Consider the following 26552-nt stretch of genomic DNA (forward strand, 5'->3'; position numbering starts at 1 on the left):
CTTTGCCTTTACAAATGTCTGCTTGTGTCTGTGTATATGCGGATGGATATGTGTGTGTGTGCGAGTGTATACCTGTCCTTTTTTCCCCCTAAGGTAAGTCTTTCCGCTCCCGGGATTGGAATGACTCCTTACCCTCTCCCTTAAAACCCAAATCCTTTCGTCTTTCCCTCTCCTTCCCTCTTTCCTGACGAGGCAACCGTTGGTTGCGAAAGCTAGATTTTGTGTGTATGTTTGTGTTTGTTTGTGTGTCTATCGACCTGCCAGCGCTTTTGTTTGGTAAGTCTCATCATCTTTCTTTTTAAATATATTTTTCCCACATGGAATGTTTCCCTCTATTATGTTTATATTTTTTGTTTGTTTCATTTTTGTGATTACAACTGGGCATGTGGTATCAAAGCAGTAATAGAAGTCAGCAGCAAAGTTATCATATGAAAAGCTATTATTTTCAAACCATTTTATTTGTGCAAGCATCCAGTTTAGTCCATTTATGTTTTCATTATACATTATTCTTTTAGTTACAAACTGTTGCTTTGTGGTGACAGTGGGGGCCTCATGGCGTTCCAATTTAAGCTGTACTGCATGGTGATCTGAGATGGCTAGTTTCAAAACCGATGCACTGTGGGATAGGTGGGTCATGTTTGTTATTATGTTGTCAAGACATGTTTTACTATTGCCAATTTCTCTAGTGGGTTCCCGATTGAGTGGGGTCAGGTTAAATTCATCACACAGACGATGTAACTTTTTGGTGCTGACATCATTTGTTAATAAATCTATACTTATATCCCCTGTAACTATAATATTTACATGGCCATTTGGCCCAGAAAATGTTGTGTCTATATATACAAGCAAGTCAGAAAGATTTACAAAAAAGGTATCTGTATTTGCTGCAGGTGGCCTGTAAACACCGATAACTGTTATGTTATCTCTACCCCATTTCAGGTTTATTGCAGCAAATTCTGAGACTCCTTCCAAGCAGAAGGCACTCACATCAATAACATTAAAATTACTTTAATTTACAGTGAAAATTGCTACACCTCCCTCAGTCTTCTCTTTTCTACTGAAGGCTGTGCAGAATTTCATACACAGTGGTTGACTAATGCTAATCAGAGCTTCATTGTACCAATGTTCAGTTACAACTAATATATCGGGTTTGTCAATCTGTGAAATTACATCTAGATCATTATGCTTATTTCTAAGACTACCAAGATTCTGGTGTATGATTTTAAGGCTGAGTTTTACCTGCTGGACCTTAGAGGATAATTTTGAACTAGCAATGAGGCCAGCAGGCTTTACAAGTTTCCCTGGCTTGCCAGCGGTGGCTGGTGTTGTGGCAGATTTTGTTGAGGTGGGTTGTACCATCCCATGGAAATGGACTTCTTTTCATCACTCTCTGAGCAATTTCTCCTGACTTCCTCAATAATTTTGCTACTAATGATCTTTTTGCCTCTTTTGTTCACGTGCAGGCCATGAAATGTGTGCAGCTCCCTTTCTAGATAGCTGACATCTACTAGAGACACATTCTGAAATTTACTACATAGATCTTTAATCCTGTCATTTGTTTTATGAACTTCCCGGTTCACAATAGACTGTTTCATAAGATCATGCCTCTGTGGAATGTTGACAACAACTGTTTTAGTGTCATTTAACTTACCCAGTACCATTTTCATATGTCTAATTGCATCATTTGCTTGATTTCTTGCTACATCAAATGAACCTCCCATAATAACGACACAGTCACTGGATGAGGAGGAGTCACACTCCTGCATGCACGGCTTCACCACAGCAGAAAGAGGGGCTCCAGGCTGGATGTGGCCTACAGCTGCTAAGTTGTCTTGCATGTTTGCGATGTTTTGTGCTATTTCACGTCCATGGCTGTCTCCATATAATAGAATCCGGCCCTGCTTGTGTTTCTGATTGTTGTCGTTTCTTCTGTTTTTCTCTAGGGACGATTTCTTGCATGTAATTTCACAGATTCCACTTCCTTGGACGGTTTCTTTACATTCAGTTTCACGTTTTGCACACGAGTTTGGGACTTCGTGTTTTCTGAACTTATCACTGACAGTTTTTTTGATGCTTGAAGGATTACTTCTAGTTTGCACGAACTGAACTTGTTCTTGTTCCACTATTTCTTCGAGAATTTGAAACCTGTTTTGAGTATTGGCGGCAGGAAAGCTTTCCTTGGTTTTTAGTTTAGGCGGAAATACGGAAGCGTCCGATCCCACCCGTCTGCTTTGACCCATGACGTCACAAATACGGCGGAAACAAAAACAAACACACACACTTTCCACAAGAAGCCTAATGACACTAACGGGACAAGCGCGGGAAATGGGGTGTTTTGGGTGGGGGGCAAACTAAATATAAACAAATTTAGACACCTTGCGTAGCTACAACGTGTAAGTGAAGACAGCCATGCATGAATACCCACCCACCTCCCCAGGGGTCATAACCCCTGCAACCCGTAGAAGATAAAGATGCTTCAGTAGCTGATTAGTGTTTTTTGTCTTTAAAAAAAAATCTCACGGGATAGAACGAACAGATCAGAAAGATAAATATAATAAACTAAAATAGAAATTCGAGGAAACAGATAATTAAAATAAGTAATAGATGTTTTTAAATTTAAAAAAAAAATCTCACGAGATAGAACGAACAGATCAGAAAAGTAAATAAAATAAGATAAAACAGAACTGGAGACAGCCACACTCAAACCAAACTCCGCGCTGTCATGACGTCACACACGACAACACCCTTACGCCACGGGTCAAAGCCGACGCGTGGGATCGGACGCTTCTGTCGACCCATTTAGGCCTGCAGTCGTTCATCAGGTGCTGTTGTTCAAATTCACTCACATTCTTATTTAAGAGAGTAACTTCAGTCTTTAGGCTCTGGATTTCACTTACCATATCGCCGACTAGAACAGATAATTCACACCTACAGTCACAAATTTTTGCTTTATGATAATTATCTGAGTTCTGAACGCAGCACTGACTACAGTTCCAGCATGTTGTAAATTCATTATTTTCTTTTACAGATGAGTCCACTTTTGCACATCGAAAATGATACGAGTTATTACATTCCTTGCACGTGATTCCGGTTTTCAGTACTTTTCCACATTTTTTACACTTTTCCGCATCAAAACACGAGTTTTTACGTAAGCTAAGGACTTTACCATTACTATTTGCCGCCATCTTGGATTGTCTCTACTTCTACTCCATGGATGAATTTTTTAATAGAAACAAATGATGTATATACTCATACTATTAGTATTGTTATTTCAGCTTAAAAAAAAATTAATAAATGAATAAAATTGACACGTTCCACATCCACGAGAATCTCCTCAGCACGGATCTATGGAATGAAAAACTAATCTAATCTCATTGCAAATATCACTTATATGTCGAGAATCGTCAATTGTATTTACGTGCAAGTCCAATGAAATGTGCAAAGCACTCCAGCATGAAAATGCTAATTTACTTGTTTTATCAGAGTGGACACAGAGCATAGGTTTGAAGCTTAATTCATCTAAAATGCAAGCAGTCTTAGTCATTCACAAAAGAATTCTTATCCCTGAGTTAGAGAAAAATCTTCCACCCTTAATCCTAAACAGCACAGAAATAATATTTTCTTCTTCTGCAAAGAACTTTAGGATAATACTGGGCCATCACTTTGACTGGACTGAACACAAAACTGCAGTCTGCAAAAAGGTGTCTTCGCCACTTGATTCACTACAGACATATAAAAAAGCATTCTCTCTAAAGCTTAAAAAGAAACTTATAAGAGCCACTAATACTCCCCATGCTTGATTATGGGTCTCTTATTCTCCAAGTACTTTTGTATGGGAGCTCACACTGGCTGGAGCTGACAACGAATGCTTGGCTATGATACATTTGCAATGTATGCTGTTTCAATCATATCGCTCCTGCCTGCAAACAATTATCATTGATATGTGCTGAGAAGCTTAGAGACTATCACACCCTGTGTTTGCTCTATTGTCTTCTCAACCATTGCACTCCCTCTTACGTATCTTCAATGCTTAGACTGCTTTCCGAACAGCACAACTGAAGTACCCATACTCAATAAAGTAAAATCCTCTCTGTATCACTACATAATACTGCCATGTTCTTCAAATCATTTTCCTTACCAGGAACCCAATTTCGGAACAATCTTTCTCAAGATACAGGGTGTCTCACATAAAACCAGTCCACCTCACACCTGATATTCGAGTAACAATGAACTTACTAAGAAAGAATGGATAATATTAACATTAAAAAAACCTGTAGTTACCTATATATAAGAGAGCTCTAGATGTCTGACGCTGTTTAAGGTGCAACTGAAAAATATGGGGCCAATAATGTATATACCAGACAACGTACACCAGATGGATATTTTCTCTGAGTGGAGAGATTCTTTGTGCAGAATATGTGGATTGTCCTGCGATCTGTATCTGCAATTCTGGCTGTTCTCATAACCTGACAAATGAAAGTGGGCCTCATCTGACATGAAGTGAAGCAAGAGGTCCAAGTAACCATTAGTGATTGATGTTGACAGCCAGTGACAATAATGAACTTTTTTTCCTGATCCTCAAATTTAAACTCTTGCATCACATTCACATGATAGGCTTTCAGTTTCATATCTTTTAATACATTATGACACACTATACGAGGTACACCAGCTTGCTGCAATAACCTTCCAACCGACTTGTGGGGACTTGTCATAATGTCCATGTGAATTCTGTTTATAGTCTCTGGTGGACCTCACTGTCAGTCACCTATCCCTCTGCACATTCTGGACAAATCCTACAGCCCTGCATCTAGCCCTCCATTTCTTGTACAGATCATGAATGGTGTGGGTAGCTTCCTACCAGGGTACTTCGCTGGAGACATTTCTGTACATTCCTTGATGGCGTCTGTCTTTATGTAACACACCAGAATATCAATTTGCTCTTCTAATGCAAACTGCTCGTTTCTGTAACAACTCAACAATATGAGCTTCTCACAATAACTGATGCATGAACACACAGCTGCACTCTACTTTCTGATAAAATGCATCTTAGCTAACTTTCGAGCCAGTGTTGCCACTCCACAAGCAATTCAGCTATAGATGATTAAACGGTTCGTGAGCATATCAGTTTTAAGTAGGACACCTTGTCTCAGAGAAATTAAATTTCTTTCAAACTTCAAAAGATAGCTGTTGACCACCTTCTATCACAATAGCTATTTCTTCTGTGAACTTGTCAGCAGCTTACTCTCATCAACCCGCTCCCCTTTCCCAACAACTTTCCCCTCCCACTTATCTCCAGAATTCTCACTGTCGTTTCAGTCTTTTCTTCATTGTCCATTCCATTTCTAATAATACTACACATGACTCCAAATGTGTTAAACTAATAAATATCATTCTTAATGCTATTTATTATTATTATTATTATTATTATTATTATTATTATTATTATTATTAGTGCAAATCATTATTATAATGAATGTTTTGTGATAAATTTGGTATGTATTGTTCCTAGTCAAATGTAAAGTGATTCTTAAGACCCTAATCTGCTCAGATTGAATAAGCAATAAATAAATGAGTTACATTATTACATTTCATTTGGTAGAGAACCTGCGTCCTACTTTATTTTCACGTTAAATAGAGAACAGACTTCCAAAAATATCAGGAATGGGGCCATGGAATCAGGATGACCTCATCTTACAGAAGCATTTTCAAGAGCCATTTGGAGCTTTCCTTTCAATCTCATGTCTGGTTTGAATATGATGATATTTTCACCATCTTGATCACTATAAACAGGAAACACTGAATTTCATATGGTACTGGCGCTTTTCTAAATTACATGCTGCCTTCTCATCATTAATAGCGTTGCTGGGATAGCAAGTTTTGTACTGCTCTCTGCAGTAATCCCATCAGCAGGTAATTTCTTTCAAAACATTTTCCTTGTATCATAAAACAAGCATACAAATGTCATGTCTGATAAATATTAGATTTAGTGTAAACTGGATAGATAAAAAATCTACTCACCAAGCAGTGGCGGAAGAACACACATATTTGGAAGCTTTCAGAGCCAGTGGCAGCTTCTGGCAGAAGTGTTGAAGGGGAAGAAGAGGGGTGAAGGAAAAGGACTAGTGAGGTTTAGGTCAAGGAGAGCATTCGAAATAGTTGCCCAGAACTCCAGATCAGGGGAGACTTACCGAATGGGATGAGAAGGAAAGACTAATTTTGGGGACCGCTCCAGACAAAATTCAGTCTTTTTCAATTCAATAAACTTTACCAACAGCCGTATACTTTATTTTATTTTATATGGAACACTACCAGTTTCAGCAATTCGTTTGGCCGTCTTCAGGTCCCTGCATAATAAAGGAGTATATGTGTGGTAATATAAGGGTGTACAAGTCAAGTTTACAAGTGACAGGTAATCATAATACCACTTAAACTTAAAAATAATGGAAGTATTAGCGTTAAATCAAATCTATGTGTACATCCAGCACAATAGACTAAAACATTGGTATATATTTGTTAGTGGCATTAAACCAAACCTCTCTATATATCTAGCACAATAGACTAAAACATGAGTACACATTTGTTAGTCATAAAACTATTTTACATCACAGATTTACTAGGGAACCTGTAAATTCATTAAAAAGATGAGCACTAGACTGTGTACAATCAAGAACTCCCTAAAAACAAAGCTTGTCATTTTTTTATTATTATTATTTTTAATAATGAAATCTTATAAAATTCTTTTAGATGAGGAAGTGCCTAGCTTATATGAGTCCCAATTTTCATTTAGGCCTAAAGTAAAATGTCACATAGGAAGGTATGAATTACAAAATTATGCATATTTACAACCTAGGCAATATCACGGATGGTAATACAAGTAGTTGTCACAGTACCAAAAATAGCTTGACGCAAAACCCAATGGCAGTCAACAAATTAAGAGAAAATAGCATGCATAACAAACACTAAGAACATTCACAACTAACTTGTGGTCTAGGCTGTTCAGTAAATCAGAATAAAAGATATAATTGGTTTCTTTTATATCACTTAACAGGTTGACATTACCACAGTGAAACAAATAAACAAGAAAGTCAAATCCTACTTAAGCAAGGCGAGTTCTCTAAGTTCATAGCTGACGACTTCATACATCACTGGGAGTATAAAGCAATCCTAACATGACCTATCTATAGATGTGAAACCATCTAAATAATAAGACATAACAAGTTGTGCAGCAATAAGGAATTTGGGTACGGAAAAAAATAAAAGGTAAATGAGTATTTGAAGACCACTATATTGTTGAAGTCGAAGCCCATAAAAGGAGTACCATCTGTAGTAAAAACTTCATAGTATACTCTCTGAACTGTATGGAGAAGTAAGGGCATTGCTGACATGCTGATAAACTAACCAGGTCCTAATCATACTCATCAGGTGTAGTCAAGACATACTGAATTCCCACAAGTGAATTGGGGAATGGGTCAGTTTGGGTCTAAAAAGCTATTGGCATTATAAGGAAACATTAAATGCTTTATCCTAAGTGTAAAAGCAGCATAAAAGATACCAATAAACTAAAAACATGGTCACTAAATATATGCTGTCTACTATGGGAGTAGACTGCTATTAAGCAGATACAAAGAGTTGTAGAAAACAAGATCTTCAAGTTCATATGAAAGTGAGATAGTAAGCTTCAGGTAGACAATCATTGCGTTATAGTAAGGTTGAAAAAGTATATTCATGCTAAGAATCTTAGACAACGATATATGTAGGAAAAGAACTGTATATTGTCAGAAACATAATGGTGAAACACTAAGGGCTTAAATAATGTAGAGGTATATCAATATTGCTAAGTAAAAGTTTCACCTATCGTCTAAAGATAAGTCCCCAAAAATAACAATATGAAATTTACTACAAGAAGCCCTAAAACTCACATGCAACCAGACCTCGATGTGCCAAAATCAGAGGGGTTATTCTAGCTGAAACAATACTATAGTTACGACAGAGATCATCCTACTGGAATACAGTGAGTAACTGAGACTAGGTTTTTGAGGAGTTTCACCATGATATGGTCAGATCGGTGAATGAGACATGTAGTTTCGTAGCGACACACTGTGTTCCAGTAGGACGATCTCTGTCATAACTATAGTACCATTTCAGCTAGAATAACCCCTACTGATTTTGGCACATCAGGGCCTAGTCGTAAGTAATTTTTGGGGCTTGTTGTAGTAAATTTCATATTGTTATTTTTGGGGACTTTTCTCTGGATGATAGGTGAAACTTTTGAACTATTGAATTGAGAAATGTGTACCAGCCGATGTCCCCTGGCCATAATGGACTGACAGAGACTAAAATTCAGTCTTTCCTTCTTATCTCATCTGGTAAATTTCCCCTGTCCTAGGCTTCTGTGCAATTTTTCTAAACCCTCCGAATTTTGTAAACCCCACCACATTTTTCCCTTCACCCCTCATCCTTCCTGTTCAAATCTTTACCAGAAGAAGGAGCCGTTGACTCCAAAAGCTTGCAAATTTCTATGCCTTCACATGTGTGTTCTCCTCCTGTAGATTTTTTATCAAGCCAGTTACATTATATTTTCAAAAAAATGATTATTTTTGTTAATAAATATCAGCATTGTAATTTGGCACATTTAAGAAGCATATCCACAATATATTAACACTGATTTTGAGAGACAACCATAAAACATCCCTATTGTGCATTATTAACAAGTATCACATCACGTGGGTACAGCATAATGGTGTACGCATCATAATATGATTTTGTGTCAGTGCTAATAAGCATAATCAAGAGATCAATATTGTGTGTACAACAACTCGTATACATTGTGGAAAGTGCTGGATTTGAATATTATCCCAAATAATTCTGCTGTTCAGCACAGTGAATGAGGTTACTTTTCAATGTACCAGTAACTGGCTTCAGCGTGTTTTCCCGTTTACTAGTGAGTGAATCTCAGCATGCCTTGCGTACTGACGTGTTTGCTTGATTTTAATATGATGTAGTGGATTATTGTACATTTATAATTAAGTACATTGATCCTTTGGGATAGCATTATATACAATCAGCAATTTTTGCAGTGTATGTGGCTTGTGGTACATGTAATTCAGGTATATAGTTATACTTATTAACACTTGCATAGTGTTGTACAATATGTGCAGCATTTTGCAGTAATTACAGCACAAATTCATGCGTCATCTGTAATGTGGAATGGGTGCTTCTTTTACAGTTGTCTCCTTATGTCAGTTTTAATTTACTGTGGATACTCTTTTTAATATTTTAAATATCGTAGCTGTGACACACTCAAAATTTAGGACGTATTAGGATGTATGAATGCATGTCCTAAAACAAGTTTCACTTTAGGCCTTGCTTGGGGTGACATCCATATGTGTTCAAAGAAAAACTCTACCTGTTCTGTGGATCTTGGTACCTATGGCATCATTAAGCATTTGGAATTTTAGTGCTATAGTGCATTCCAAACAGCTAATCCATTTGGTGTGAAAAGTAACTGCCATTTTATTTTTGTAGCCATTAAGCAGAGGAAAGGTATAAAACAGGTGAATAACCTGTAGTTGAAAGCAGAACTGACCGATTAATTAACCTATGTTTCCCCTAATGTTTATTTACTTTTGTTGCAATGTCCCGGAGATTATTTCTGTACCACAAGACAACATGGAAAGTATCATCAACCCAGTTTGAGACAAAGCAAAGTCTTTTATTCTCCTCTTTGCACCCTCAATTTCCCACTGTTTGAGACTTATTTTTTGTTTTGAATTGCTTGTGCTGGCTCACACACAGCTTTAACTATATTTGAGTATGGGAGTTTTCTCTGTTTTTCATAGTTACGTAAACTTTAGTTGCAGGGGCATCGATCGGTCTGGTGATTGACTGATCTGGCCTTGTAACATCAACCAAAATGGTTTTTCTGTGCTGGTACTGCGAATGACTGAAAGCAAAGGGGAAATACAGCCATACATCCTGAGTTCATGCAGCCTGAGAGCATGCAACTCTAATGTATGGTTAAATGGTGATGGCATGCTTTTGGGTAAAACATTCTGGGATGCATTCAGATCTATGGGTGGGGGCTGCTCAGAAGAATGTCATTACCAGGATGAACACAACTGGTATTCTACAGAGATTTCAGTACCAGATTTTAAATTGTAAGACATTTCCAGGTGCAGATGTGGACTCTGACCACAATTTATCAGTTACAAACTGTAGATTAAAACTGAAAAAATTACAAAAAAAGTAAGAATTTAAGGAGATGGGACCTGTATAAACTGGAAGAACCTGAGATTGTTGAAAGTTTAGAGAGAGAATTAGCAAATGATTGACAAGAACAGGGTAAAGGAATAAATTAGAAGAAAATTGGGTAACTTTGAGAGAGGAAACAGTGAAGGCAGCAGAGGATCAAGCAGGTAAAAAGATGAGGGCGATTAGAAATCCGTGGATAACAAAAGAGATATTGAATTTAATTGATGAAAGGAGAAAAAAAGAAAATGCAGTAAATGAGGCAGGAGAAAGGGAATACAAACATAAAAAAAGAGACTCACAGGAAGCACAAAATGGCTAAGCAGAAATGGCTAGGTGACAAATGAAGGGCTTATTTCAATAGTGGTACAAGTCCATTTTTGTTCATTTTGAGATACAGAGTCCTAAAGTTAAATGAGCGCTGAAAAATCTGCAGTTGAGATAATAGAAATATTCGAGCATATGACTTCTTGCTAGAGATGAAGCTTTCTTTCTGTTTGTTTGAATCATTAACTTCAGAAGCATCATAATTAGTTGTAGACTTAGAGAAAACTTTTGACAATGTTGAATAAAATATTCTCTTACAAATTCTGAAGGTGGCAGGGGTAAAATACAGTGAGCAAAAGGCTATTTACAATTTATATAGAAACCAGATGGCAGCTATAAGAGTCGAGGGGCACGAAAGGGAAGCAGTGGTTGAGAAAGGAGTGAGACAGCGTTGTAGCCTATCCCTGATATTCAATCTTTGTTGATTTAGCAAGAAGTAAAGGAAGTAAATGAAAAATTTGGAGTAGGAATTAGAGTTAAGGGAGAAGACATAAAAACTCTGAGGTTTGACGATTACGTAATTCTGCCAGAGACAGCAAAGGACTTGGAAGAGCAGTTGAATGGAATGGACAGTGTCTTGAAAGGAGGATATAAGATGATAAGATGAACATCAACAAAAGCAACACAAGGATAATGGAATGTAGTGGTATGAAATTATGTGATGCTAAGGGAATTTGATTAGGAAACGAGACACTTAGAGCAGTAGTTTTGCTATTTAGGCAGGAAAATAACTGATGATGGCCGAAGTAGAGAGGATATAAAATATAGACTGTCAATGGCAACAAAAACATTTCTGAAGAAGAGAAATTTGTTAACATTAAATCTAGATGTAAGTGTTAGGAAGTTTTTTCTGATGGTGTTTGGAGTGTAGTCATGTATGGAAGTGAAACATGGACTATAAACAATTTAGATAAAAAGATTGTAGAAGCTTTTCAAATGTGATGCCGCAGAAGACTGCTGAAGACTAGATGTGTCGATGACATGACTAAAGAGAAAGTATTGAATAGAACTGGTGAGACATGAAATTTGTGGCACAACTTGATCAAAAGAGGGGATTGGTTGACAGGTCACATTCTGAGACATCAAGGATCACCAGTTTAGTATTGGAGGGAAGTGTGTGGGGTAAAAATGGTAGATGGAGACCAAGAGATGAATACAGTAAGCAGATTCAGAGGGATTCAGTTTGCAATAGTTACCTCTAGATGAAGAGGCTTGCACAGGATAAAGTAGCATGGAGAGTTGCATCAAACCGGTCTTCGGACAGAAGACTACAACAGCTACAATATATTTATTTCTCAACATAGTCATCCTGGTGACAAAAATATTTCTCCCAACAAGAGATCAGTTTGTTGACTCCATCAATATAAAATGTTTAACTTTGTTGACAGAGCCACAACTGCAACTCTACTTGCATCCGTTCATTCCTATCAAGTGAATTCCACAAAGGCGTATTTGTATTTGTATTTCTTTATTGGTCCTGTAAATCATGTTTAGGTACATATTTTGCACAAACAATGTAGGACAAGTCAGGTTGGTACAGTATATACATCATCATACACGTTGTTATTTTGAAAGGATAAATAATTAAAAATTATTCAATACATGTTGAATATTGATGACAAATTTAATATAATAAAATAAAATGATAGGCTTATTAAGAATATTTGAGCAATTACACTACACTTTTCTGGTACTCTAAAAACTTGGAAACAGAGTAGAAGCAGTGGTCAAGCAAGTGCTCTTTCAGTTTCACTTTAAACTTTTGTAAATTTTGCATATGTTTCAATTAGGATGGCATGTGATTGTACAGCATTATGCCAGTATGATACACTCCTCTCTTACAAATGTTTGTACTTTTGTAATGCTTCTGCCTAGTATCATGAGCGTGGTAATCACAGTTATACTTGAAGATATTTCCAGCTTTTAAAACACCTCCTTTTGTGAAATTTAATATTTCATACATATATAAGCAAGGAACAGGCAGTATACTGAGATTTTTAAATATTAGTCTACAGGAGTCTCTGTACTTAGCATGGTTTATTATTCTAACAATCTTTTTCTGTAGCCTAAATGTTTTGTTTGTACCTACGGAGTTCCCCCAAAAGATAATGCCTTACATCAGCAGTGACTGAATACTGCCATGGTACATTGTGATCACAGACGCACGGCTTGTATTTTGTGGGAGGATTCTTACTGTGTACGTAAGTGTGTGTAGCTTTTTATTTACATGGTTAAGATGTGTCTCCCATTTTAGGTTTTGCTGAATATGTATACCTAAAAATTTTTGTGGCACTCACAGATGGTCTTGCAGGATGTAGTTTCTGTGAATTGTGGAAATTGACTGTCACTGTTTTTTCGTTATTTATTATTAGCTTGTTTGTTCTGAACCACTGTGTCAAATTTTGTATTATACCTGAGGCTGTTTTTTGTAGGCTTTCCTCATCACTTGATTTGATTAGGATATTTGTTTCATCTGCAAAAAGTGCTGTTGTCCCTTTAGTTATTTTTTTCTGACAAATCATTAACATAAAGAAAGAAAAGAATTGGCCCAAGGACTGACCCTTGAGGAACTCCATATGTAGTGTTTTGTGCATTACTGTAAAAATTACAATTTTTTGTGTTTTTTATGTCTTTGTATTTTATTTGAGTGATCTGTTGACAGTCATGAAGGTAGGAATGTATCCACTTGTTTGACAGGCCTCGTATACCATAATTACCTAGCTTCCGCAACAGAGTATTATGATCAATTACATAGAAGGCTTTACTAAGGTCAAGAAATATGCCAGACAAATGTTGCTTATTATCTACTGCAGTTAGAATTTCATTTAAGAAGGTATAAATAGCTGACTGTGTTGATCTGCCAGTTCTGAATCCATGTTGCGCATCACTTATTATGTTTTCTTTATTTAGAAAGGCTGTCAGCCTTCTAAGAAATAGTTTTTCGCGAATTTTACCAAAGCCTGACAATACTGTTACAGGTCTATAGTTTGCAGCTTCATGTTTGTCCCCTTTCTTGTACAGTGGTGTCACTTTTGCCATTTTCAGATTTTTCGGGGATATGCCACTCACGAATGATGAATTGAAAATATCCGTTAGTGGTTCTGTGATAGATGTTACACTTGCATTGATGATAATATCTGGTATTTCATCAGTACCTGCTGAATACTTATTGGGTAACCTTTTTATAATGACAGATAATTCCTCAGGTGTTGTTGGAGATGTGAATAGGGTTCTTGTAAGAATTTTTGTATCTGACTGGAGTGTATTGCTGTCTGGTTGTGAGTTGTAATGTTTGGTAACCAGGTGGTGTGCAACATTAGAAAAGTAGTTGTTAAATTTATTAGCCACTACTGTGGGGTTGATTATTTTATTGTTGTTTTCATGAACTTCTATATTTTTGTGGGCTAATGATGTAGTACCTGTTTCTCGTTTTATAATACTCCATGTTGCTTTAGTCTTATTCCTGGAATTTTTTATTTGTTTGTCATTTTCCATTTTCTTTGCTTTTGTTATAACTTGTCTAAGTATTTGTTTATATTGTTTAAAGTAATTGATAAATACAGGATTTGTGGTTTGCTTTGAGTATTCATATAAGTTCCTTTTATTCTGACATATTTTTATTCCTGTTGTGATCCATTTATCTGGTCTGTGCACAGAATTTGTAAGTGATGTTTGTTTAGGAATGTATGTGGCCATTAATGTATCAAACTTGTCATTTGTGCTGTTTTCACTGTAAACATCAGTCCAAATTTCTCTTCTCAAGAGAGAACAAAAGTAATCTTTGGTGGCCATCTTAATTCCACTGTCCACCAAAGACCATGACACAACACAAAGTAGTACTTCCTTTACATGTTCTTTGCATTGTTTGTCCACCTCAAACAATAACACACAAACACACTTTACCAAAGTGACATTCCGACTGCCTCCCCCGACCCTTCTTGCTGCTGGTATTTATAACATTGTCAAAGAACTACTAAAAAGAGATATAGTTTATAAGTCACATCTACATCTGTTATCATAATTTGTGCAGAAAAGTTATTAATTTGCATTGAGTGACATAATTTAACATGTTATTAAAATGACAAACAGATTTGTTGACTTGACAGAATAATTCTTTGTTACAAAAAGGCCGTTTTTTAGAAGTTTGTCAATTGACTTCTCTAATTTGCATAAATAAATAAATAATATGAATTATTAAGAATTACATTGGTTTTCGTCTAAAATAGAATTGATTACGTGAATACTGAGTGAAAACGCTCCTAGTGAACAAATAGATTTCACTGGGTGATTTTTATTTAAGGAGATCCAAAATACCTAAGTTGGCCACTATTTTTCGTACTTCATATTAATTATTTAAGATGTACTTAGTGTTTTTACATGATGACATTTGCTGTATCAGTGATCAAGTGATATAAACTTTTGTGTGGGTCAGTTATTCAGTATAATTTAATGGGTTGACTGTTTATGGAGACATGTTATGCAATCATTGTTAACATACACAATAACTTTTCTATAATCATAAATACTCGTTAAACTGGTTGAATTTGGAGGGTATCAGATACTTCGGTAAAGTAAAGCCTTTAATATGTTCCGTTACACAGTGAACCCAATGTGTCAGTTTGTTGCAGATGTTACAGTGCTCATGTGTGGTCTGGCAGTGTCATGCTGGAGGAGAGGATGCTCAATTGCAGACACATTTTGTGCAGTTAAAAACTGATCACATAATGCTGTTTCTCAAGCACCAACACAGTTATGCTACAGTTCTGATTCATCTAGTGGCAGAGGGTTGCAACTTGTGTCAGGGAAGTGGGAAAGACACTGAGTAATGTGCATGACATGTAATATGTTAACGAGTATTGAAAACACAGTATCTGGAGGTATTACTTTTCAGCATGCCCTCATATGTGTGTGGTATACTGCCCTCAATATGATGGTTGCTTTGGATACCACAGTGCTTTACCAGGCACAGTCCTGTTGGATATGGTGTGCCCTTGCCTTCCTCCAGTCACTCATTGGCTTACTTAGCCAGTTATAGGGGGACCTAAAGTTTAATTTGTACTCCAAACAATGGTGTAACTTGACATTCTTCACATCCACTAACCATTACCAAAAATTTTATCAACAAAAAATAAACTAAAGAAGTGATAACTGACAGAAGATATACTAGGAGTGAATTCCAAACCTTTGTATAGGATGTGACAGAAAAATGCACCAATTTGGATAGAGCAAAACAGGATAATGGTTTTATTCTAAAACATTTTCAGTCACAACAACGAAACCCTTATGTATTGCCATTTCACCCACTGTTCACGTTTTGAAAATGATGTCCTGTTGGTGGCCACAATTATTATATTGACACTCAGACAATCTACAATGTAAATCATCGATGGCACAGTCAGTCATCTGCATAGGAACGTTTCTGATTTCTGCATAATTGTGTGTAAACATCTAGCACACATCCCATGTTTGAGGAACCTCTGAATGAAAGTAATCACTGCCAGATGAGTCGGGAGATCTGAGAGTCCAAAAAAGTCCCCATTCCTTGAAATGATGTGGTTATCAAACACTCTATACACTGATGCCATTGATATTTAGCAAAATGAGATGTAGCATGATCTTACTGAAAGCAGTACTCGTTTGCAGGCACTTCAAGTTCAGGTATGAGGAATGTGTCAACCGCGGCAGCATACCACTGAGGTGGGACTTTGGTTGCTTGTCCATATTCATCCTCAAAAAAGAAATGGCTGATTATGCCCACTGAAGAGACAGTGCACCACACAGTGACCTTCTGGCTGTGTAACAGGCATTGATGGAGTTCGTGAGGATTATCCTCACACCAATAATGGTAGTTTTGTTTCTTGACATACCCACTGAGATGAAATTGTGCCTTGTGACTCATCCATAGCAAATTTAAGAATTCTTCATTGTCCCTAATTTTAGTCAAGAATTTGACAGAGTTATATTGTTTATCATAATCACTTTCATTTAACTGTTGAACAACCAGTATCTTATACTGTTGCAACTTTAAACCATTCCATAAAATTCTGTGCACACTATGACTCGACATACCCACTACTCTTACAATTTGCCTCATAGAATGCATTGAACTATTGGTTATAACATTTTGCACCTCCTCTATTTAGTTCTGTGAGCAAAAACGTCTGGGCCTTCCTGGCAATTTCATCTTAAGAAAGTGCACTTCCTGTTGCTTCAGATTGTTTTTTCACCCATAACTTGCCTGTATGTGCTGATGGTACAGGATAATTTTGCCAAAGGTTGAAATAAGGATAGTATTCCCATGTAGCACCAGTAACACCATCACTGTTACATGCCGTGGCATTGCTCCAGCACTTCGTCTCAATAAATGGCAATGTGAAACATAATACATGCATTCAGTGTTGCTAATAACAATGTTTCATTTTTAAAGTCTAATTAAAACTGCCTGTGTTTCTGTCATGGCCATATTTATAGTCAGACACTCACCCACTTAGTCAACAACCACACATCTATGACAAGGGCATCACCAATATTTTTTTCGGGGGGATGAATCTCGATCTGTACATCACACTATAGCAATATAATTTATACCACTGCAATCTTACATTTGTAGGTAGACCTACATACATAAAATTAGGCGTTTATGATAAGTTTAAATCATGCAGCATTCGAATCTGAATATGTAGCTCACACCTGTATTTGTAACTGCATCTCTGCAACACATCTCTGCTAGTGCCTCATGCATTGCACATGTGTGGCTGTGAGAGATGAGGGATGGGGTTGGGAAGCTGAGTCTCTGCACAAAAACTAAACAATAGATCCCTTAGCCTAGTAGTTGCAAGTAATTGTTCGTGTATGGTTGTTTATTTTCTGAAACTGTGAGTGATGTAAGATGTTTTCTCTGCACGATCAACATTGATGATGATGATAATTCTCATATTATGGCATCTAGTACAGGTGCGTTACATTTGATTTTGTACCCAAATTAATTCTCGTGTCTCATTACTCTCTAAAACTAAACAACGGAAAATCCAGGATAGAATAAAGACACTATTATGAAAAAGATAGACTGTTACTAACCATGTAGTGGAGATGTTGTATCACAGACAGGCACTACAAAAAGACTACCAAACAGGTAAGGTTTTGGCCAGAAGGCCTTGATCTGAAATAGGCAAAATAAATAAATAAATAAAATATAATGCAGCTCACATAAATATCACTGCGATTGATGGGAGAAGCAGGATGGGTGACAGTAAAGAGCTGTTTGTGTAGAGCATCCGGGGGGGGGGGGGGGGGGGGGGCTAGGAGGATGGTCTGGTAGAAGGAAGCAGTGAAGAAAGGAGAGAAGAAAAAGAACAGTGGGTGCACATGTGGAATAGAAGAACAGGGAAGGGGATAGCTGGATGAAAGACAATGACTAAGGCAAGGCGAGACCAGGAGGGTTACAAGAATGTACGATGTATTGCGGAAAGAGTTCCCACCTGGATAATCCAGAAACGCTGGTGTTGGTAGGAAGGATCCAGATGGCACAGGCTGTGAAGCAGTCATTAAAATGAAGAATGTTGTGTAGGGCAGCGTGCTCAGCAACTCGGTGGCCCAGCTGTTTCTTGGCCCCAGTTCATTGGCAGCCATTGATGTTAACAGACAGCTTGTTGGTTGTCATCCCAACATAGAATGAAGCACAGTGGTTGCAGCTTATCTTGTAGATTACATGACTGGTTTCACAGTCAACCCTGCCTGTAATGGGATAGGTGATGCTTGTTACCAGACTTGAATAGGTAGTAGTGAGTATATATTGGACAGGTCTTCCATCTAGGTCTATTACAGGGATATGAGCCAAGAGGCAAGGGGTTGGGAGCAGGGGTTGTGTAGGGAAGGATAAGGATATTGTGTAGTATTGGTGGACAGTGAAATGCTGCTGTAGGTGGGGTGGGCAACATATTGTGTAGGTCATTCCTCATTTCAGCCCATGGCGAGGGTTAGTCAAAACCCTGGCAGAGAATGTGATTCGGTTGCTCCTTTTGCAAGATTAGAAAGGATTCGTCTAGATGGCCAATGAACAGGTTGGCATACGATGGTGCCATGTGGGTGCCCATTGCCATATGCAACATTTTTTTAGGAGATGCTTTCAAAGGAGAAGTAATTCTGGGTGGGGATGTAGTTGGTCATGGTGACAAGGAAGTAAGTTATAGGCTTGGAATCTGTTGGGCATTGGGAACAGTGGTGTACAGAAGTGGCTAGGCCATAGGCATTAGGGATGTTAGTGTAAAGGGAGGTGACTTCAGCAGAGATGAGCAGGGCACTGTGTGCTAAAGGAACAGGAACTGTGAGAGTTGGTGGGGGAATCAGTTGGTATCTTTTATGTAGGAGGGTAGGTTAAGGGTAATAGGCTGAAGGTGTTGGGGTACAAGAGCAAAGATTCTCTCATTAGATGTACAGTAACCAACAGGGGTCTCACTGAGGCCTTCACAGACTGTAATTACCCTTCCAACCTTGTACAGAAACAGAGCTACCATTCCTTATCTTTCAAAGTCCCAATATCCGGCCACAGAGGAGCATTCCCCATGTGACTCTGTACCACCAAGGACAGGAGCAATTGAACCATAGTCTCCGCCAGGGTTTCAATTACTTCTTGTTGTGTCCTACCCACTATCCTCCTCACCCCTCCCAAGTGGTATTCCTTTGCCCACTGAACCTACACAATATCCTCAAGCATCCCTACACAACCTCTGCTCCCAACCCCATGCCTCATGGCTCATATCCCTGTGATAGACCTAGATGCAAAACATGTCCCATACATCCTCCCACCACCACCTACTCCATTTCAGTCACGAGCATTGCTTATCCCATTAAAGGCAGGACTATCTGTGAAACCAGGCAGGCGATCTACAAGTTAAGCTGCAACCACTGTGCTTCATACTATGAGGGCATGACAACCAACAAGCTGTCTGTCCACATGAATGGCTGCAATGAACTGTGGATGAGAAGCAGCTAATCCACCCAGTTGCTAAGCATGCTGCCCAACACAGTGTCCTTAATATTAATGAGTGTTTCACACCCTGTGCCATCTGGATCCTTCCTACCAGCACCAGATTTGCTGAATTGTACAATATATCCTACTTTCCTGTAACTCTCCTATCCCAGCTTTCATTAGTCATTGTGCTTCACCCACCTTTCCCTTTCCCTGTTCCCACTCCACAGCCTTATATTCCATATGTGCACCCACCATTCTTCTACTTTTCTCTTTTACGGCTTAAGTGTGTGTGAGCTCCATTTTCATAAATATGTGTATGTATATTGTCTATTTCAGAAGGAGGCCTGCAAGCTTACTCGAGAGAAAGGCTAGCAAAGTGATGTACTGGCATTACGTTACTACGAAAATGTGTGACAAAAACGGGAGGTTTTCTTTCGTTTTTAGTACAGCTTAATAAACCTCGCGTTTTCTCTTGTAATGTGATAATTACACCTAGTCTCGTGCAAAATCTTAATGTCCTAAGTCAACTGCAAGGCACATCAATCATTCAGTAATTGAAGTATCGATAGCTAAAACATGACCTGTATATGGATTACTTGTCTATTGCATTAACTTACAACCTATTTTCTACAGAATGAGGAAACTGGAAACCTCAGTATGAATCGATATTTTGCTAGGAGAAACAATATCCAAAAGATTGAGATTTCCGTACAGATCGATATTTTTCATTAATCGTAGGTTCAATGAGATCGATATATTTCTGGGACCGATGTGTTTCTCAAAATCGATATTATACTAGAAGTGATATTTTGCGTGAGATCTACTTTTTTCGATAGAACGATATTTCTCATGTGACCGACATTCTGTTAGTTATCGATATTTTGCAAGAGGGCGATAATTTATTAGTGGCAGTGATTTCTTGGGATATTAATAATTTTCAAAGGTCGATACTATCGAACAGAGATACTTTACACTAGTTCAGATCCTTTCCAGCCGTCGATATTTTTCGGCTGTTTTATAATTTTCGATAAATCGGCATTTTTCAATTCATCGGTATTATTCGAGAGATCAATATTTGTTGAGAAATCGGTTTTTTCGAGAGTTGGACATTTTTCGAGAATCCGATATTTTTCACGAGATCGATTTTGTTCGAGTTTCTATGTTTGGAGAGATCATTATTTTTCGAGAGATCTATATTATTCCTTAAATCGGTATTTTTGGTGAAATCGGTATTTACGAGAAATCGGTATTAATCAGGAGTTATGTATTTTTCGAGAGATCGGTATTTCTTGAGGGAGTATTACTTTATGAAAGATAGATATTTTCCGAGATATATAAGATTTCCGAGATATCGATATTTTCGAGAAATCGGAACTTTCCGAGGAATAATTTTTCGGAGGCTTGATATTTTTAGAGATATCGTTATTTTTCGAAAAATCGTTATTTTTCGAAACATCGTATTTTTCGAAATATATATATTTTTCGTAATATCTACAAGAGATAGATAAATACGAGAGAGAAGTATTTTTCGATAGATGGATATTTTTCTATAGATAGTTATTTTTCAAGAGACATAAGACAAAGGGAATGGCCGAAGACTTCGTTGCAACAGTTATGATTATAATAGAGTAAAAGAGGAACACTAAAAAATGTGAAGAGCACCGGACTATCAGTCTAATTCCTCATGCAGCTAAAGTCTTGCTGAGAGTGTTGAATAGAAGGTTATATGGCAAGCTGGATGGAGGGATTGCAGAGGAGCCGTTTGGATTTAGAAGAGGAAAAGGAACAAGAGATGCAATTGGCCTGTTAAGAACTATAGGGGAAAGATATACGGAATAGGGTAGAGAAATCTTTGCTGTTTTTATAGATTTAGAAAAGGCTTTTGACAGAGTTCAGTGCAAATAGCTGATGGATAATTTGGAGGGGAAAGGAGTAGATTGGAAAGAGAGACGACTGATACAGAATCTATATTTACACCAGAAAGTAAGGATAAGGATTGTAAATGAAATGCCAGAAGGAAGCAGCATTGGACGAGGTGTTAGACAAGGTGTTGTCTTTCCCCCCTGTTGTTTAACGAATACCTTGAAGAGATTTTTGCGAAAAGCTTATATAGGAAAAGAGGAATATGTATTAGAAGAGATTAGAATGTATAAGATTTGCTGATGACATGGTATTAGTGGCAGAAAGTGAGTGGACAGTGAATAACATGCTGAAAGATCTGAATAAAGCTTGTGTTGAATATGGTATGCAAATAAACACAGCAAAAACAAAGAGTATGGTCATCAGTACAAGACGCAGACTGTCCAATATTAAAATAGGACAATCTACCATTAGCCAAGTAAGTGAATTTAAATATCTTGGAAGCACAATAACTGAAAATTCGAATTGCCACAGTGAAGAAGGCATTCAACAGAAAGAGGAGACTCTTATGTGGCAAATTAGATAAAGGACTAAGGAAAAGTCTTGCCAAATCTTTTGTCTGGAGTGTGGCACTATGTTGTTGTTGTTGTTGTTGTTGTTGTTCTGGTCTTCAGTCCGGAGACTGGTTTGATGCAGCTCTCCATGCTACTCTATCCTGTGCAAGCATCTTCATCTCCCAGTACCTATTGCAGCCTACATCCTTCTGAATCTGCTTAGTGTATTCATCTCTTGGTCTCCCTCTACGATTTTTACCCTCCACGCTGCCCTCCAATGCTAAATTTGTGATCCCTTGAAGCCTCAGAACATGTCCTACCAACCGATCCCTTCTTCTTGTCAAGTTGTGCCACGAACTCCTCTTCTCCCCAATCCTATTCAATACCTCCTCATTAGTTATGTCATCTACCCATCTAATCTTCAGCATTCTTCTGTAGCACCACAATTCGAAAGCTTCTATTCTCTTCTTGTCCAAACTATTTATCATCCACGTTTCACTTCCATGCATGGCTACACTCCATACAAATACTTTCAGAAACGACTTCCTGACACTTAAATTTATACTCAATGTTAACAAATCCCTCTTCTTCAGTAGCGCTTTCCTTGCCATTGACAGTCGACTTTTTATATCCTCTCTACTTCGACCATCATCAGTTATTTTGCTCCCCAAATACCAAAATTCGTTTACTACTTTAAGTGTCTCATTTCCTAATCTAATTCCCTCAGCATCACCAGACTTAATTCGACTTCATTCCATTATCCTAGTTTTGCTTTTGTTGATGTTCATCTTATATCCTCCTTTCAAGACACTGTCCATTCCGTTCAACTGCTCTTCCAAGTCCTTTGCTGTCTCTGACAGAATTACAATGTCATCGGCGAACCTAAAGTTTTTATTTCTTCTCCGTGGATTTCAATTCCTAATCCGAATTTTTTTTTTGTTTCCTTTACTGCTTGCTCAATATACAGATTGAATAACATAGGGGGGAGGCTACAACCTTGTCTCACTCCCTTCCCAAGCACTGCTTCCCTTTCATGTCCCTCGACTCTTATAACAGCGATCTGGTTTCTGTACAAATTGTAAATAGCCTTTCACTCCCTGTATTTTCCACCTGCCACCTTTAGAAATTGAAAGAGAGTATTCCGGTCAACATTGTCAAAAGCTTTCTCTAAGTCTACAAATACCTTTCCTTCATGTTTCTTCCAAGGTGAGTCATAGGGTCAGTATTGCCTCACGTGTTCCAATATTTCTATGGAATCCAAACTGATCTTCCCCGAGGTCTGCTTCTACCAGTCTTTCCATTCATCTGTAAAGAATTCACATTAGTATTTTGCAGTTGTGACTTATTAAACTGATAGTTTAGTAATTTTCACATCTGTCAACACCTGCTTTCTTTGGGATTGGAATTATTATATTCTTCTTGAAGTCTGGTGGTATTTCGCCGGTCTCATACATCTTGCTCATCAGATGGTAGAGTTTTGTCAGGACTGGGTCTCCCAAGGCTGTCAGTAGTTCTAACAGAAGGTTGTCTACTCCTGGGGCCTTGTTTCTTCTCAGGTCTTTCAGTGCTCTGTCAAACTCTTCACGCAGTATCATACATCCCATTTCGTCTTCAGCTACATCCTCTTCCATTTCCACAATATTGTCCTCAAGTACATCACCATTATATAGACCCTCTATATACTCCTTCCACCTTTCTTCTTCCCTTCCCTTCTTTTGTTTAGAACTGGGTTTCCATCTGAGCTCTTGATAATCATACAAGTGGTTCTCTTTTCTCCAAAGGTCTCTTTAATTTTCCTGTTCTTGCCCCTAGTGAGATAAGCCTCTACATCCTTACATTTGTCTTCTAGCCATCACTGCTTAGCCATTATGCACTTCCTGTCAATCTCATTTTTGAGACGTTTGTATTCCTTTTTGCCTGCTTCATTTATTGCATTTTTATATTTTCTCCTTTCATCAGTTAAATTCAGTATTTCTTCTGTTAACCAAGGATTTCTACCAGCCCTCGTCTTTTTACCTACTTGATCCTCTGCTGCCTTCACTACTTCATCCCTCAAAATTACCCATTCTTCTTCTACTGTATTTCTTTCCCCCATTCCTGTCAATTTTTCCATTATACTCTCCCTGAAACTCTGCACAACCTCTGGTTTAGTCAGTTTATTCAGGTCCCATCGACTTAAATTCCCACCTTTTTGCAGTTTCTTCAGTTTTAATCTACAGTTCATAACCATTAGATTGTGCTCAGTGTCCACATCTGCCCCTGGAAATGTCTTACAATTTAAAACCTGGTTCCTAAATCTGTCTTACCATTATATAATCTATCTGAACCCTGTCAGTATCTCCTGGCTTTTTTCATGTATACAACCTTCTTTTGTGATTCTTGAACCAGGTGTATCATTTCTTCATTTTGCTCGTCATCTGCAGAGTTAGTTGGCATATAAACTTGTACTACTGCAGTAGGCGTGGGCTTCGTGTCTATCTTGGCCACAATAATGCATTCACTTTTTCTTTGTAGCAGCTTACCCACATTCCTATTCTTTTATTCATTATTAAACCTACTGGTGCATTACCCCTATTTGATTTTGTGTTTATAACCCTGTATTCAACTGATCAAAAGTCTTGTTCCTCCTCCCACCAAACTTCACTAATTCCCACTATACCTAACTTTAAACTATCCATTTCCCTTTTTAAAATTTCTAACCTACCTGCCCGATTAAGGGATCTGACATTCCATGCTCTGATCCATACAACACCAGTTTTCTTTCTCCTGATAACAACGTCCTCTTGAGTAGTCCTCGCCCGGAGATCCGAATGGGGGACTATTTTACCTACGGAATATTTTACCCAAGAGGACGCCATCATCATTTAATCATACAGTAAAGCTGCATGCCCTCGGGAAAAATTACGGCTGTAGTTTCCACTTGTTTTCAGCCATTCACAGTACCAGCACAGCAAGGCCATTTTGGTTAGTGTTACAAAGCCAGATCAGTCAATCATCCAGACTGTTGCCCCTGCAACTACTGAAAAGGCTGCTACCCCTCTTCAGGAACCACACGTTTGTCTGGCCTCTCAACAGATACCCCTCCGTTCTGGTTGCACCTATAGTACGGCCATCTGTATTGCTGAGGCATGCAAGCCTCCCCACCAACAGAATGGTCCATGGTTCATGGGGTGGAGGTGTGGCACTATATGGGGCAGAAACATGGACGCTGAGAGGAGAGGATGAAAAAAGGTTAGAAGCATTTTAGATGTGGATGTGGAGGAGAATGGAGAGAATAAGCTGGATGGAAAGAATGAGTAATAAAAGAGTATTGGAAAGGTTTCGTGAGAGAAGATGTCTCCTGAAGGTTTTAAGAGAAAGGAAAAAGAACTGGTTGGGACATTCATTGAGAAGGGAGTGCTTGCTAGCAGATGCTTTGAAAGGATTGGTTTGTGGGAGAAGATGCAGAGGAAGAAGGAGATACAAGATGATAGCTGACATAAATGGAAGAGGAAATTATGCAGACCTGAAGAGGATGGCAGAAGACCGGACAGCCTGGAGAAATACCATGTGAAAACCTACCTTTTGGCAGAACACTGATGATGATATTTTTCGATAGACAGATATTTACCAAGAGATAGACCTTGTGGATAGATAGATATTTTTCGAGATATCTATATCTTATGAAGTATCGATATATTTTGTGATATAGGTCCCATACGGCATAACGGTACTTTTCGTAGTTTGATATTTTAATATAGATAGATATTTATTGATAGATATTTTTCGATAGGTAGATATTTCTGGAGAGGGAGATTTTTAACGAGAGATAGATATTTTATGAGTGATAGATATTTTTCGATAGAATGATATTTTTCGATAGACAGGTATTTTTCGAGAAATTGATATCATTTGATAGATGGATATTATTCCGCAGATAGATTGTTTTGAATGATAGATATGTTTCGATAGAAAGATTATTTTTCGATAGAACGATATTTTATGGGAGAACGATATTTTTTGATAGAACGATATTTCCCGCTATAATGATATTTACTGTTAAACGATATTTGTCGGTTGTTTTCTCAATAAATCGTTTTTACGATATATCGATTTTACTCTAGAGGTTGATACATCTCGAAATATCGGTATTTTACAAGAACACTGTATTTTTCGAGAATTCCGTATTTTTCGAATATTGATGTTTTTCGAGTGTCGTTATTATTCGATGGTCTCTATTTGTTATCTGTCAATATTCGTCTTTAGCTTGAAATTTATCTACAGATCAATATTTTTCGATAATGTCCTACTTTTCAGGAGATTTTTGAGGGATACATATTTCTCGAGAGATAGATATTTAACAAGAGATAGATATTTCATGAGAGATAGATATTTTTCTACAGATAGATACTTTTCGAGTGATAGTTACTTTTCGAGGCGTATATATTTTTCGAGACATAGATATCTTTCGATAGATCGACGTTTTGTTTTGGGATATCATTTTGCTGTTGATTGATATTTAGCGATAGATCGATATTTTGTGGTAGTTGGAGATTTAGAAATAGATATTTTGCGATGGATAGATATTTTTCATTGACAGACATTTTTCGAAT

General features: G+C 37.7%; 1 long non-coding RNA gene across 3 annotated transcripts in view; it reads right to left on the reverse strand.

Annotated features, from left to right (window-relative positions):
• Positions 1-26552, reverse strand: part of LOC126091886 (uncharacterized) — a 403209-nt gene that overhangs the window by 14792 nt on the left and 361865 nt on the right. For all 3 annotated transcript variants that reach the window (XR_007521277.1, XR_007521276.1, XR_007521275.1), the window contains exon 2: positions 17653-17734. This is a non-coding gene — a long non-coding RNA (uncharacterized LOC126091886). The remainder of the gene's footprint in view (positions 1-17652; positions 17735-26552) is intronic.

The sequence above is a fragment of the Schistocerca cancellata genome, chromosome 7, assembly GCF_023864275.1.
Source record: "Schistocerca cancellata isolate TAMUIC-IGC-003103 chromosome 7, iqSchCanc2.1, whole genome shotgun sequence".
Classification (NCBI taxonomy): domain Eukaryota; kingdom Metazoa; phylum Arthropoda; class Insecta; order Orthoptera; family Acrididae; genus Schistocerca; species Schistocerca cancellata.